This window comes from Crocodylus siamensis, chromosome 1 (assembly GCF_052110815.1).
Source record: "Crocodylus siamensis isolate JL-2025a chromosome 1, ASM5211081v1, whole genome shotgun sequence".
Taxonomy (NCBI): domain Eukaryota; kingdom Metazoa; phylum Chordata; order Crocodylia; family Crocodylidae; genus Crocodylus; species Crocodylus siamensis.
The window spans coordinates 36,015,982-36,033,229 of record NC_143395.1 but is presented as its reverse complement, the minus strand read 5'-3'; positions in this window follow the sequence as shown (position 1 = coordinate 36,033,229).

Here is a 17,248-nt window from a genome sequence, read left to right as displayed (position 1 = left end):
TCTCAGCTGTGTTCAGTAATGACTGGATGCAGCTGAGAAGTGAGCAATTCTATGTCTTCCATACGTGTAAATTAGATAGGATGACCTGGCCATTGGTGTAAAAAAATGCTTGCACACAAAGCCCTCACCCCCATCCTGGATTTCACTAAAATTATTATGGTCACCATAATGTTAGAGCAAACTCAAAGTTGCTTTTAAATTATCTCACCTATTAACAGTTCTCAAGGGTCCGTCTGTTCAGGGAATAGTAAAGTCTTTAGGCTGAAACTTCTCTTGCTTCTTACATAGCCTCTAAGCTTCTGGCACACATAGTGTGGGAGTCAGCTACACCTTCTCTGTCTGGGGTTATGGCTTAATTGCCCAAAATGTTTAATATTCTTAGCTTTCATTGCCATCAATTAAACATGGGGGTGCTTAGCAGTTTAATGGGAAAACCTCTTTAATGTTGGTACCAGGATGCTATTGAAAACATAGACCTAGGAGATATAAGAGGAACCTCATACTCTTAAGGTTGTTGTTATTATCATGATTGATTCATTTGTGGGGTGCCTGCTGGGCATATAGAGTGGCCACACTCCCAACCAGTGTGGTAGCTTGTGCTTAGTATTTTGTCTTCTAATTTTGATTGTGAAAATGCTGCAGCATACACAATTTTCAGGGAAGACTATTTAATGTTATTAAAGTTAGTCCAAAATACTGTGAGAAGCCTGTGACAACTGGCCAGATTCATCCTTTGTGCAACTCTGCTGAGATGAATCTGGCCCAGATAACATTTTCATTTTCTCTTGAAGTGTGGGCACAATGCACAAGCTACCCTGAAAAAAGTCAGGGACTGAAAGACTTATTGAAGTTACAGTGAATAAGTCTAAGCTGCACATCGTCACAATAGGGTTTGAAGGAAGGGTACTAAGGAATTGAACTTCTTGTCAAATTTTGATGCTAGAGTTCAGTTTATTGTTAAATGAAAAGAAAGTTTATTTAATTGAACCATACTTTATCCTGATTCTTTCTCTGCTTCTGAGAGACGTGTAGTTCACCTTGTGCTGAACTGTGTAAAATGGTTATCAGAGTCACTAAGTGTTTCTCTTTTCTGAATGCGCCTTGATAATTACAGACTGCTGACCACACAGTTGTAGACAAGAAATATCTTTAATACATTAATTTTTCAGTTCTTGAAGGCTGAGATGGTTACGTAGACCATTTTTCTTTTCACTCATGTGTAAGTTAATTTTAAGCACTACTGCTGCCATGTGAACCCATTTGTTTAGTAATGGAGGGATCATTCAGATTACAGTTATGACTGACTTACAGAGTTTACATCTATCAAGTTTTAACTTGCAAAATAGTGCTCTGGGCCATGTGTTGAATCTTGCCTCTGCTCTCACTTTTATGTATGAAATTCCCGTACTGTAGACAGCAGTGTTCTACAGTAGAGGTAGTTCACCTAGGTACTTTGAAGGTGAACAAATACATTATCTGTTGAGCATCTGTGTGCCATGCAAATACCCAAGGTCCAGATCCTATTCCACATCCCTGACCAGTAGGTGGAACTAAGTGCTACTTACCCTGATTTTCATCCCGTTCTACCCTGTGCTGATAAATTGGGCAAGAAAGGACCCACTCTACTTTTAACCTATTAAGAGGTATTGCAATTGCATGATTTTCATGGAAATTGTGAATTCAGGTGGGCTCCACGAAAAATGGCAGGCACCATGAAAGACAGTGGGCTCACTGCAACCCCCACCCAATAAAACAACTTATCTGCAAGCAGAGAAAAGCATGGGAAGCCTTGCAGTCTTGGAGAAGGTGTGGGGGATGAGAGAGGAGGGATGGCAGAGGGCAGGGGGCACAGGGGAGGAGAAATGGTGGGGGTGGATGGCAGGGGGCAGGGGCTGCACAAGCAACTGTACTGTGACCCTGGGGTCTGCCCTTGAAATCAGCTTGCTGCCTCCTCAAGTTCAGGAAATCCTTACCTAATAGCCAAGTTGTTAGGGCATATGCCTATGGAGTAGAAGACCCAAGTTCTAGATCCTCAGCCTTGAGGGGACCTAAATTTACTGCACAGCAAAGTATCTTAACCACTTAGCCAGGTTTAGACACAGCTAAAAGCACCCTTCATCTTTCCTGCTGAATTTGGCCTATGCAACAGCCATAGAAAAAGGATATGTGGGGCCAGAAGGAGAGAAAAGAAGAGGGAGGGAATATGACTCTGGTCCAGTGAAACTGGCACTGCCCTGGATGTGATAAAGCCTGGGCTTTGGTTTCTGTTTCAAGCTCCCTGAGCCGTTTATCCATTTTAGCCAATAACTAGTCAACACAAAATGCTAAAACAGCATTGGGAGCAGAGTCAGAGCCAGAATTCAAGACACCTCTGTGGCATATAACCAATCCATTTTTTGAAAGATGAACTGGGAGTAGTGTCTTTTGGGTACTTGAAAAAGAAATTTCATTTGGTTTCTAACATGCTTTTCTGCCCAATGATTTCCAGTGTTGTAAACTGAACTGAGTGCTGTTGTTGGTTCTGTAATAGAAAGGGTACTTCAGTTTCTTGCTAGGTTTTTTTTAAGGTTTATCCATTTAAATCCAAATAAGTAAAATAAAGAAATAGTAAGTATTTGTGAAAGCAAATTCCATTGTGTTGTAGTGTGCTATTTTAGAGTTCAGTGATTTCAATGACTTCTAGCTAAGCACCTGTTAGCTTCCAGCATACCCATCAGCTGGAGCAAAGAATCTGTCTCTGTTGCATATTTGCACTTGCTTGGCACCTCTTAATATTTAGACTACAATCCTATGAGCAGGTCTGCTGCAAAGTACATGAGTTATCCAGTGTTGTAGGACTGCAGTGTTTCCAGGATATAGAGACTTTACTGTTAAACTGCATTCACCAGGTTCAAAAATATCTTTATGCCCACGTATAAATGTATTAAAATACTGCAATGACCTTTGTCTAAATTTGAAAATCTAAGTGTGGCTTGTCCAAGGTCATACAACTCAATAGATGCAGCTCCAACACAAACATTTTAGTTATAAATCAGTTCCTCTCCATGACAGATCTATAGAACAAAAGTTGAGAACATGATCTTTCTTATCTACACCCTAAGGCATTATACTGGGCTTCATGACGTAGGTGGGGTGGGGGGCAAATTGGCAGCATCCAGCCGAGGCTGCAAACAGAATGACAGATTTGTCTCAGGGCAGTGAATTCAAGAGAACCACAAACATCCAGGATCTATTCTGTTTGATTCCAAAAAGCTGAGATGAACAGTAGGCTCAGTCAGAAAGACGGTCTTAAAGTAGAGTTTGTATTAGATTGGACACCTATACACGTGCTGGACATCTGCTCCAACACGTGCTAATTAGCACGTGTTGGAGCAGACTTGATTAATTGCTTGCATTTCACATCACATATATTCAGCATCCCCATGCTTCAAAATGGTGATTAGGGCACTGAATACATGTGACACTTGGTGTTTTAATTAAAACAGTTCACTGAGCCACTCCAATTAAAGTGCCCCCCCAGCCCCAAAGCACATATAAAGATGGTTTCTAGGGTGGGTTTTTTATATGGATTTAGTTTTGTTTTTTTCTGGAAAAATCAGAGGGACTCTAGTGCTTTCTTATCAAAGAAAGAGCATCTGGCCAATTTTGATAATATACAAACAAATAATCAGCAAAGAAATGTATGCGGTTTCAGACAAGAAATGTTGCCTGGAAGAAAAATATCATAGAAACAGTAACATCTCTTTTAGCTTTTGTCCAAATATCTTTGAAATCAAGGTCAGAACAGTAGTTAAGTATCACATTCCTACGAGCATCCCTGTGGAGCAGACACAGAGATAGCCCACTTATCAGACCTTCATGATTAATGAGAATTGTGTGGGCTGGTAGAAGAACTGTAGGAGCTTGGTTGGTGCTTAATTAAATCACCTGTAAAAATGCATAAGGAATGGAGTGGAATTTTGAAACCTGTCTATTGATTTTTGGTCTGGCTCATAATTAATTCTGGTTTTGCAGTCCTTACTCTTTCCTCCTTTTGATGCGCAAAATATGCATATATATGTTAAGGTTACCATCTTTAAGTACTTTGTTATGTTGAGCAGATTCACATATTACAAAATCATTATGAGACACCATAAATATGCTTTGGGAAAGTGAGGCTTGGTGGCACTGTAGGGCATTCGTATACATGCTTGTGCTGCAGTGCTGGGCTCTTTTAAAAGCACCTGGCACTGCAGCGTGTGCATTTGTATAAACAGCAAAATGCACATTGGTGCTGAGAAAATGGTGGTGGTGCACTTTTGAACTAAAACACCTTTGTGTCAAAAGCGCACACAAAGGTGTTTTAGTTCAAAAGCGCACCACCACCATTTTCTCAGTGCTGATGCGCATTTCACCATTTATACAAATGCATGTGATACAGCTCCAGGCGTGTCAGCTCGCACGTGGAGCAGATTCAATTAACTGAGCCTGCTTGGGCATGCCGGCTCTTCTACTTCATCAGATACTAGCATCTGACTTCAGATTAACACAGTTTACCACCTCTGTAACTAAGCATTGTGACAGCGTTCCAGCATGATCCAGCATCATAGGCAGAGAAAGAAAATATGTTTTGGGGGTGCTGAGCATGTGGCTGTGTTGCCTGCCTGGCTGTGGGAAGCACATGGTGTTGTGCAGCTGCTGGGACACTGGCAGTGGGGACAGAGCCCAGCACAGTGGCAGCCATCTCTGCTCCACACACCAATCTGGGGGACATGTACTCTCTGTACTTGCCCTGGGAGTGTGTGCAGCAGCGGAAACTCCCCCCTGGCCCATGCCTCTGGATAAGCCGCCTGGGCTCAGAGCATCCCACAACCCACCCTGGGGCCCTATTCAGTCCCCCCCACAGGGGCCTCGATCTGCCTCTCCACACCCCTTTCCACCCCTCCCCCACATCCCTTCCCATCCACATGTTTACCTGCAGAGCACGGGATGGATTGGGTCAGGCCAAGTTCCTGACTGCCTGCAGGCTCCCACTACTCATCTGTGTGTGCACCCCTCCCCCTTGCTGCAGCTGCCCCAAGCCCATAACTGGGCTGCCTGCATTGGGGGGTGGGGCTAAGTCCCATTACCTCCAGTCTTCTGCCACCTATGTCCGGCATGATAATATCAGAGCTCAATGTTGTTGTCTAGTGTCAAAATATCATAAAACAAATATCATTCTGATTGCAAACTGTCACAATACATCCACCCCGTCACACTGACTTCCTGTGTTGAAGCCTCAGCTTAGCAGGCCCCAGCACCAGAGGGTGCAGTTACTGAGGCTGGACTAACCGTCACTGCACCCTCTCTGGCACTGGGGTCTCATGAGGCCTCCTCCTCCCCAACAGCTTCATCCCAGTCAACCAGTTTAAATAACAACAGAACACACAAGCCATTGGGCTACAACATAACCATAACATGGGGTCCACACTCTAATCCCTTTTAGAAGACAAGCTGCTCTCTCAGTTTACTGGGCCTCCCCCCGCCACCACTACCTATGAACTCCTATAGCCCCTTAATCCTACCAAAAGCAGGACAGGCAGTCAAACATCCCCAGTTATTTTCCTTTATGAGAGCTCCTTCCCTCCTAGCTGCTGCCAGAGAACTAACCCTCTAGTCCCAGCCCTGGGGTTTATATGCACCGAGGACCCTGCCTGCTTCTGGTCAGCTGACTGGGTGTAGGTGCAGGCTAATTCCCTCATTAGCCTGCTGCCACAGTAACCTGCACCTGTGAAGTTTCTTCCTGACTGCTAGGGACCTCTCTCTGGGCAGTGTCTGCCCTTAAAGGAGAAGGCACCTTACTGCCCTGCGACACAAACATTTTAGGGAGTACAGAATACCAAATTCTGGTTTAAAGAAGAGGGGAACATAAGTAGTTACATTTTTTTTTCAATCCTGTTTTACCATACTTAATCTAACCATCTCATTAGTCTTTGCAGGAACTTTTTGAACAATATCATCCTTCCAGTAAAATGACTAAATATGCAAATCAGGAATGAGGTATATGTCCTCTGGCTGTGCTATGTTCAAGTTAGTCAGCACCGAATCATGCAGTACTGCATTGCAATAGCACAATCTTGAAAATTACTACTAAACCTGACAAGCATTTCATGACAGATGGTGTAATTTATAAAGAAACAGACGTTGTACATGCTGCCATCTGATTCTTTCTAAATGGTATATATTAAAGAAAAAATACAGTAAACATGAAAAGCTTTCCTGTAACTTGGTTGCTTTCATGCCAAATATTTGAAGTTTAAATTATAAAACTGGAGTGACTGGGCATAAAGCAACATAGAAAATGGCATGCATTTCATTCCTTAAATGTGCTTAGCAAGCTATAGAAACTAGGAAGTGACTTCTTAAAAATGATGCCACAAAAAGTAATAGAATAGGATTTTAGTAAAGATTCAAAATTTATTTCTTAGCTGCTTTTTATTTAGACCAGGATGTTAATCAGCATAGTTCCACAGACATCAGGGGAGTTGTGCTGCATTTTACACCAGCTAAGGATAATGAAAGCACTTAGTTGTTTAGATCAGTGGTTCTAAAATACTGTATAAAAGAGGTCAGTTACCATTAGTTCAATTTTCAGGATGGAGAAGCTGAGGCACAGAGAGGTGATATGTCTTGTCCTATATGACCCAGGAAGCCTATCTTAGTGACAGCACAGGGTCTAGAATGTGGGTGACCCAAGTTCCAGCTGTGTGGTAGACCATACTTGGCTTGCAGTGGGGGTTAAATGTACAGGAAGATACACATCCTGCCCTGGTGATATACCTTTGCATTTAGATCCTCTCAGATGTTTGTGTTACATTATTTAATAGCAGGGATGTCAAACTCATCTGGCCTCACGGGCTAGATGAGGCAGGGCAGAGCTGTTCTGCAGGCTGGATTGGACCCACAGACCAGTCCTATGCACTGGAGCCAGCACGTATGGTCAGTCCATCAGGGCTCAGATGCAATGCATGCAGTGCATCCACCCCCTGTGCCACATGAAACATACGTGCCCAGTGTAGCCCCACACTGTATGCAGCATGCACTGACCACAGTGCAGGGCTCATGTTGCACATGGCACACTGGCCTGGCATGGGTAGGCTGACCATATGGAAGGCCCTGAAGTCCAGGACATCATCAGAGAAATCCAGGACACTGCCCTTTCCCCACCCCCTCCACTCCCACAACTTGGTGGGGGTGGGACTTCATGCTGCTTTTACTCCTGGCTAGACTGTACCCCTGTATTTCCATTATAATTCCCACCAGCTGGCCAGGACCAGCCTCTGAATCTGGGGCTGTCCCAGCTAAAATGGGACATGTTGACACCCTAGGCATGGATTTTTAAACTTTGGCATATACCCTATGTCACCACTGCACATCGCTTCCAATTTTCTTTTATCAACAGGTAGGCAAATAAATATTTAGCCTTGTGAATGTGTGCTGGTTAGTACTGTTAATTTTATTAATGCAAAGTTCTGTGGGGAAGTTGCTGGCCAAGAAGCTCTTTGTCTTGGTCTCTAGTTTGAATCAAATTCTGAGGCAGAGTGGCTCGCTGGGAGTTAAAGAAGGGTACTTTGTGCCCTCAAGCTTGTCTAACAGCTCTCCCAACTATACAGTTAGCCCAGTAAAAGATACCACGAAAATCTCGCTTCTCACATATTCCCTGGATTGTCTTGGCTACACCAACACTCCATTTTCTCTCGAAACATGGCATTGGTGTTCAGATTACTGAAAGAAGGGATTGCTTTGCATGATGCTTAATTACTTCTGTTCCAGGATAGGCAAACGTATGAAAACAAAACAAAATGTAATTATTTAGCTCTGTGTCTGGTAGGAAGCTGACTTTCAAGGTCTAAGCTTCTGCTTCTGTTACTGTTGACAAGAGTGCTGTTGGTAGGGTAATTTTAAAACATGGCAAACTACATTAAATACCCAAATATCAGGTTTTTAGGCATCATAATTCAAATTTGAGAATGAGTAGATGCCTAACTACATATTTAAGAGTTAAGTGTTAAGTCAAGGTGAAATATTTGGCTCCTTAAATCTGCCTAAATATATTAGTCCAATATTTGGTGCAATTTCACATTATTTGTTCAGCAAATAGTTAAATAATTCTTATTTAATATACAGAGACTCTAAAACTTTGTGAATAATTTCATTTTGAGCAAGTTTATGGGTAGCCAGGAGCAGGGAGGAGAGCTGGTAGGGAGCCACTCTCCTGAGCCGCGCCGCGCGAACGGAGCATGCAATCAGGGGGCTGGGCTGGGGGGGACTGTCCCCCCAATCTAGGGAGCAACCCAGGGTTAAACCTCGGGGAGCAGGCTCCGGAGGCACCGGATCCCCCCGGCGGGGGAGCGTAGGGGGCGGCAGGCACTTCTGGGAAGATCAGAGTGCTTGATTGGCTGTTGGGGTAGCAATGGGAAATTCAAACTGCGTCCTTTAAAAGCTGTGGTTTGATGTAGCCCCCGGCACTCGGGAACCAGGAGCAGGGAGGAGACGAGGGATCCAGGCACATGTGTGTCCCACACGCACGTGTGCCCCCTTACGTGACCTGAGGCGGAGGCAGACGCAGCATCAGTGGAGCCAGCAATGGGAGCAGCATCAGCTGATCCCCCTAAGGTAAGTGGGCAGAGGGAGTGGACACAGCTGAGCCAGATCTGGAGGGGAAGCTCCCTGGATCCTTCTTACCTGAGCTGGTAGGGAGCCGTGCTCCCAAGCCACGCCGCACAAACAGAGCGTGCAAACAGGTGCGCTCTGTAAAAGTGTGCTGGCGTTTGCATCAGTGTTCGCACCGGCAGGTGAGCAGGAAGGGCCAGGAGGGAGACTCCTGCTAGGGCAGGGCGAAGGCACTGCATTAAGCTATAAATAAACAGCAACTCCTATGATGGTGTTGATGTGGAGTGGTGCTAGGGCCCTTGCCCAGGGGGCACAGCCTACCCAAGGCTTGACTGAGGCTTTGACCTAGACAGACCCCATGGGGGAGCTGGCGTCTCCCCACCCCCTGGCCTGTGGGGATTGCCCAGCAAGGCCTGGGGGGGCAGGGATTGGGGACCCCCACACCTGTCCTGCAGGTGCCTGCCTTAGGGCTCTGGAGGCTCAAGTGAGGGAGCTCCAGGAGGAGGTTAGCAGGCTGAGGGAAATCAGGGAGGTGGAGGAAGAAATTGACAGCTATTTCCTTTCCCTTCAGGGCCACACACCCAAGGAAGAAGCACCTCAGGAAGTGCCCTCCACTGCAGAGTGGCAGACGGTCACCTCCAGAACCAGGGCTGCTCGTAACACAGCAGTACCAGTTCCTTCAATCTGGCTGGAGAACAGGTACAAGGCTTTGGCAACAGTGGAGGAGAAGGAAGAGAGGAGGCAACCAGAAAGGAGGCAACACACGATGACAGACATGCTTAGGTGGGATGGACTCCACCTTTCCCCTAAAAGTAAGCGTGTGTTCTCTTCTAGGTTGGTGGATCTCCTCCAATGGGCTTTAAATTAGGCTCATCGGGGGAAGGAGAAGACGAGGGAGGAGGAAGCCTTGGACCACTAAACCAAGCAGCACTCACTAGTACTGCCCAGCCTAGACTGACAAGCGGAACATATACACAGGTAAGCAACAGGGGCCAGGGCAATGCTGTGATTAGGGGGCCAGTGCAAACATCCATAGGAGGCCTCAAATGCCTCTACACAAATGCTCGTAGTATGGGAAACAAGCAGGAGGAACTTACCCTCCTGCTAGCTGACACCAACCCAGACATAGTGGGGCTCACTGAAACTTGGTGGGACCCAATGCATGACTGGGCAGTGAATATCAAGGGCTATAGGCTGTACGAGAGGGACAGGACAGGGAGGAAAGATGGGGGTGTGGTGCTCTACATTAAGGAGGGATACACATCCTCACCAGGTAGCAGAGTCAGAGGAGGGGCACACAGAAGTGCTCTGGGTTAAAATACAAGACAGTCGAGGGGAAAGAGATCATCACCTGCTGGAATTCACCATACAGCGCAAGGTGGCAAAGGCCTGCAGCAAGGCAACAGCCCTGGATTTCAGAAGGGTAAACCTCAATGAGCTAAGGAGAACAGTCGGGGAAGCACTGAGGTCCCAGAGGGGAGGGGAGCCAGGTGTCCAAGAAGAGTGGTTGCTACTTAAGGGGATAATCCTCCAAGCCCAAGAGAGGTAATCCCAACATGGATTAAAGGGAGCAGGAGGGTGCAAAAGCCCCCATAGCTCACCAAAAGCATCTGGGAATGTCTTTTAGCTAAAAGGGAGGCATACACCCAATGGAAGGGAGGGGGCATCACCAGGGACGATTATATTGCGGTTGCTCGGTGATGCACGGGGGGCAGTCAGGAAGGCCAAGGTGGAGATGAATCTGGGACTAGCTTCCTGGATCAAGGACAACAAGAAGTCCTTTTTTAAATACATAGCGGGCAAAAGGGAGGTACTGGGTAACATGGGGCTCCTGCAAGACACCCTAGGAAATTTGGTCATCACACCAGATGACAAAGCTAACCCGTTTAATGACTTCTTTGCCTCCATTGTTCTGAGCAGGGACTAGATCAGCCCCACTACCGGGCCCCCCTCAGGCCCAAGGGGAGGCACACCTAAGCCATGGGTCAGGGAGGATCTAGTCATGGAACTTCTGGAGGGACTGGATGTATTTAAATCAGCTGGTCCAGACAATCTCCACCCCAGAGGGCTGAGGGAATTCGCTGAGGTCATTGTGGGACCCCTGGCATGGCTTTATGAGCACTCGGGGTGCCCTGGTGTGGAGTGGTGTAGTGGAAGAGGGCCAATGTGGTTCCCATCTTCAAAAAAGGGAGGAAGGAGGACTCGGGGAACTATAGGCCGGTTAGTCTTACCTCGATCCTGGGTAAGCTTTTTGAGACAATTATTCTGGCACATGTCTACAAGGGGACAGCGAGGTAAATTATGCTTAGGGGCAACCAATACAGGTTCATTAGAGGCAGGTCTTGTCAGACCAACCTGGTGGCCTTCTACAACCAGGTCACCAAATCCTTAGATGCAGGGGTAGCAGTGGACATAGTCTTTCTGGACTTTCAGAAGGCCTTCAACACTGTCTCTCACCCTGTTCTCATTTAGAAACTGGGGGACTGTGGTGTCGACACCCACACAGTCAATTGGGTTGCTAACTGGCTGGAGGGCCGCACCCAGAGAGTGGTGGTGGACGGGTCATTTTCGACCTGGAGAGATGTGGGCAGTGGGGTTCCGCAGGACTCGGTCCTCGGGCCTGCACTGTTCAACATCTTCATCAGTGACTTGGACGAGGGGGTAAAAAGCACCCTATTCAAATTTGCTGATGACACGAAGATGTGGGGGGATGTGGGGACGCTAGAAGGGTGGAATAGGCTGCAATCAGACCTAGACAGGTTACAGGGGTGGGCGGACGAGAACAGGATGGGATTCAACACTGACAAGTACAAGGTGATGTACCTGGGGAGGAAGAACAGCACTGTACCTACAGGCTGGGGAACTCCCTTCTCATTAGTGCACAGGCAGAAAAGGATCTTGGAGTCATCATTGATGCCAAGATGAACATGGGCCAGCAGTGTGGGGATGCAGTCAGGAAGGCCAACCACACCTTGTCATGCATCCACAGATGCATTTCAAGCAGGTCCAGGAAGGTGATCCTTCCCTTCTATGCAGCACTGGTAAGGCCACAGCTGGAGTACTGCATCCAGTTCTGGGCGCCGCACTTCAAGAGGGATGTGGACAACATGGAGAGGGTCCAGAGGAGGTCCACTCATATGATGAAGGGGCAGCAGGGCAGGCCCTATGAGGAGAGTCTACGGGACCTGAACCTGTTCAGCCTCAAGAAGAGAAGGCTGAGGGGGTTCTAGTGGCCTGTTACAAACCAGTCAGAGGGGACCAGCAGGCATTGGGGGAGTCCCTGTTCCCCCAAGCACTACCAGGAGTGACTAGAAATAATGGTCACAAGCTGGCAGAGGACAGATTCAGACTAGATATCAGGAGGCACTACTTCACTGTCAGGGTGGCTAGGATCTGGAACCAACTTCCAAGCAAAGTGGTGCTGGCTCCTACCATGGGGGTCTTCAAGACAAGGCTTGACAATTACCCTTCTGGGGTCATTTGACTGCAGTACTCTTTCCTTCCATGGCAGGGGTCAGACTTGATGATCTACTCTGGTCCCTTCCGACCCTACTAACTATGAAACTATCCATATTTTCAGGATTAATTAAAGTTGGCTACCCTGTAATGCAGTAATTGAAATGATTACATTAAGCCAAACATTGTATTAAAACATTTTCTTGCAGCTCACAGGTGGTGTAAGGGCAAAGAGCAGGTATACCACAATGCAAGCTTTGAGAAGGATTCAGGATTTCCCCGCTCCCACATCCTCCATGGTGTTATGGGAACTGTTCTCCACAATGTGTTTACCCATATGGTGAGGGAAGAGATATGGTTTTGCTTCCTTGTTGTGCCTTCCCATGGAAGAAACATTCATATGGAAGGAACATCTCTCTACCTTGTTGTGCTATGATTGTGTCTACCTCTGGCTCAGAGAACATGAGTAGGGAATAGGGCTCTGAGAAAATTGCAGATTTCTTTAGAAAATTTGTGGCATGAGTGCAGATAAAGTATCATTTTTCACAGAATATTCACAGAACTACTGTTGATCTTAGCAAATGGATCCTGGTAGTTCCATGAATATTCCGTGAAAAATGATTCTTTACCTGAGCATGTATTCCATGTGTGGCAGGCACAAAGTGGTGGGGGTACTGTGGGATGGTGACACTGTGGTTCTGCTGCTGTAGCTGGCCTCTGCAAAAAGTTTGGGGTGGGTAAGCCCCATTAGCCCTGGCTTTCCACCGCCTATGGCAGGCACAAACACATTGCCCCCCGCCCCCGCACAACAATCCCCAAGCCCTGTTAATTTTTATTATTATTATTATCATTATCTCTGGTGTAGGAGGGCCTGATACTAAAAGTGCACCTGGGGCTGCCAGGAGTCTAGGTATGGTGTTGGAGCTGTGCAGGTCAGAGCCCAACATTGGCAGCCCAGGGGTAGATTCTGATCTGGAAAAGTGCTCCTTATACAGGAAAAGTCCTCCTTCCTCATGTTGAATTTTAGTGAATTGGTTCTTCATCTGCTGCATTAGTCACATGTAGGGGATGCACATGGGTGCATGTGCACCCCCTGAGAGAAGTGCTACTGATGCTTTTGGTGGGACCTGCAGGCAGTTGCAGCTTGCCACCCGCCTCCATTGCTGACACTGTGGGTGGTGTCTGCGGATGGTTGCTGATCACTACTGGTCAATACTCTTCACTCCCCACTTGCTGCTGACACTGCTGTGGCTGCCTGTGGGAGCTCCTCGCTTGCTGCTGCCATGCCCCTGTTGCTGCCACCACCACTGCTGCCACTTGTGGGTGGTCACTATGCCCCCGCAACCTCTGGGGACATGTGTCATTCATGATCTTCTGTCTCCCAAGCTCTAAATGTAGTCACATTCTCAGTATAGTGTACAAACTTTCATAGTTTCATAGTCAGTAGGGTTGAAAGGGACCTGAGCAGATCATCAGGTCTGACCCCCTGCCATGGGCAGGAAGGAATGCTGGGGTCAAATGACCCCAGCTAGGTGACTATCTAGCCTCCTTTTAAAGACCCCCCAGAGTAGGAGTGAGCACCACTTCCCTTGGAAGTTGGTTCGAGATCCTGGCCACCCTGACTGTAAGTTAGTGCTTCCTGATGTCTAGCCTGAACCTACTCTCAGTCAACTTCTGGCCGTTATTCCTAGTTATTCCTCATAGTGCTCGGGGGAATGGGGACTCTCCTGTTGCCCACTGGTCCCCCCTGGTAAGTTTATAGATGGCCACCAGATCTCCTCTCAGCCTTCTCTTGTGAAGGCTGAACAGGTTCAGGTCCTACAGCCTCTCCTCGTAAGGCCTGTCCTACTGCCCCCAGTCATGCCAGTGGCCCTCCTTTGGACCCTCTCAATGCTGTCTACATCCCTTCTGAAGTGTAGCACCCAGAAATTGTGATGTGTCTGTGGATGCATAACAAGGTATGGTTAGCCTTGCTGACTGTGTCTTTACATTGGTGGCCCATGTTCATTTTAGAATCGATAATGACTCCAAGATCCTTTTCTGCCTCTGTGCTGGTGAGAAGGGAGTTCCCCAGCCTATAGGTATGCTGCTGGTTCCTTGTCCCTAGGTGCAGTACCTTGTACTTGTCAGTATTGAATCCCATCCTATTCTCATCCCCCCACCCCTGTAACCTGTCCAGATGTAGTTGTAGCCTGTCCCTCCCTTCTAGTGTGCCCACCTCTCCCCACATGTTAGTGTCATCCACTAATTTGAACAAGGTGCTTTTCATCTTCTCATCCAAGTCGCTGATGAAGATGTTGAGCAGTGCAGGCCTGAAGACCAAGCCTTGGGGGACCCCACTGCCCATGTTCCTCCAGGTAGAAAATGACCCGTCCACCACCACTCTCTGGGTGCAGCCCTCCAGCCAATTTGCGACCCATCTGACTGTGTAGGCATCAGTGCCACAGTTGCCTAATTTTTTTAATGAGAATGGGGTGAGAGACAATGTTAAATGCCTTCCTAAAGTCCAGAGAGACTACATCCACCACAACACCTGCATCAAAGATTTTTGTGACTTGGTCATACAACCAACCACATTGGTCTGACAGGATCAGCTCCTAATGAACCCATGTTGGTTGCCCGTAAGCATAATCTCCCCTGCTGTCCCTGGTAGATGTGCTCCTGGATAATTTTCTCAAACAGCTTCCCCAGGACCGAGGTAAGACTAACAGGCCTATAGTTTCCTGGGTCCTCCTTCCTCCTCTTTTTCAAAATGGGGACCGCATTGGCCCTTTTCCAGTCCTCTGGCACCTGGCCAAAGTACCATGAGTGCTTGTAAAGCCATGCCAGGTGTTCCACAATGACCTCTGCCAATTCCCTCAGCACTCTGGGGTGGATCATCTGGACCTGCTGATTTGAACACATACAGCCCCACCAGAAATTCCCTAACTAGGTCCTATCTGATCCTAGGGCTAGCTGTGCCTCTCCTGAATCAGTCCAGAATCCCAATGGTGGGATGTCTCAGTCCCTGCTCAGAAAAGTAGAGGCAAAGAATTTGTTAAAGAGGTCAGCTTTATCATCTGGTGCAACCACCAGATTGCCAAGCGTGTCCTTCAGGGGCCCCACCTTACCTGGTGCTTTCCTTTTACTCCCTATATATTTAAAAAAGGACTTCTTGTTATCTTTGATCCTGTTCACTAGTCCTAGTTCTGTCTCTGCCTTAGCCTTCCTAACATCCCCCCTACAGTCTTGAGCAATGGAGATATAATCTGCCTTAGTGATGGCCCCTCCCTTCAATTGGGTGTACTCTTCCTTTTAGCTTTCAGGCATTCCTGAATGCCTTCTGTGAGCCAGAGGGGCTTCTGAGCACTCTTGCCCCCTTTGACTTGCGTTGGGACTGTCACCCTTTGGGCTCGGGGGATCGTCTCCTTAAGGAACGACCACTTGTCTTGGACTTCCAACTCCCCTACCCTCTGGGATCTCAGTGCCTCCGCTACTAATCTCCTGAACTCATTGAAATCAGCCCTCCTGAAGTCAAGGGCTGCTGTCTTGCCGCAGGCCATTGACACCCTGTGCTGGATAGTGAATTCCAGTAGGTGATGACCGCTAATGCACAGGTGGTCAAGAACCTGCAGCTCCCTCACCAGGTCATTGCCTGTGGCCAGGACCAGGTCCGACAAGGCATTTATCCTGGTGGGGCTGTGTACCTCCTGGATTAGGTGGAGGTTCTGGATCTCAGCTAGGAACCTACATGAGTGGTCAGACCTGGCTGACTGCTCCTCCCAGCAGATGTCCAGGTAGTTTAGGTCACCCATGCTGACCACATCCCTTGACCTAACTGCCTTCACAAGCTGACCTGAGAATTCCCAGTCCAGCTCTTCCCCCTGGTTCAGTGGTCAATAATAGACACCCACCATGAAGTCCCTTTCCCCCAACCCCCTTGTATTCTAATCCAGAGCACTTTAGTCTGCTCCTCCTCTGACCCCGTGCTGTTTGTTGAGGACATGTATTGCTCTTTAACATAGAGCACACACCACCACCTTTCCTCCACATTTCATCCTGCCTAAACAGTCTGTAGCCCTTGATGTTTACTGCCAAATCATGGGTTGAATCCCACCAGGTTTTAGTGAGCCTCACTATGTCCAGGTTTGTGTTAGTCAGCAGGATGGCAACTTCCTTCTGCTTTTTCCCCATACTACGAGCATTAGTGCAGAGGCATTTAAGGCCTCCTATGGGTGCATGCACCTCCCCCCTGATCCCAGGACTATCCAGGCCCCTGTCACTTACCTGGGTGCTTCTCGTGCTTGTCACCTGTCTTGGCTGGGAAATGTTCTTGTGTCCCCCTGTGGCCCCATGCCCCAGTGAAGCTAGTTTAAAGCACGCCATATGAGAGCAGCCAGCCAGGAAGAGAAGACACATTTGCCTTTAGGGGAGAGGTGAAGCCCATCCCACCTGCACATGCCCCCTGCATGACAATGCGGGTCATTGTCATGGAACTTGAGGCCTGCCTGGTAGCACCAACTCTGAAGCTGCCGGTTGACCACTCTGATGCAGGCTTCATGGTGCCGTCCGCATCTACTTACCAGGAGAATACCTCCTGCACCCCTGTCTCCTTGAGCTTGGCCCCCAGGGCCTCATAGTCCTTCATGATGTGGTCTGGACTGCTCTCTGCTGTGTCATTTGTTCCCACATGGATTAGGACCATGGGATACTGGTCCGAGGGTTGAATGAGGTCTGGAATCATGCCTGTAACATCCTGAATCCAAGCCCCAGGCAGGCAGCAGACCTCACATGCCATGGGGTCAGGTCAGCAGATGGAACCCTCTGTTCCTCTCAGGTTGGAGTCTCTGATGATGAGGACTCAGTGTTTCTTCCTTGTGGTGTTCCGTCCTTGCTCAGACTGTGCCATGTGTAGAGTGGCACCATCCCTCTGGAGGCATCATTTTGACCTTCTCCAAGGCTGTCAAGGCCTTGAATCTGTTCCTCAGTTGTACCTGGGGAGCCACCACCATGTTAGCCCAAGCAGCTCTGGTTCTGGTGGTCACCTTCTGCCATTCCTCTGCTGTGCATCCTTGTCGGGAGGTCTGTCTGCTGGAAGACTGATCCTGCAGAGAATGAAAATACATGTCAGTTTCATCCTCCACAGCCCTGATCCCCCGTAGCCTGCTCACCTCAGCCTGAA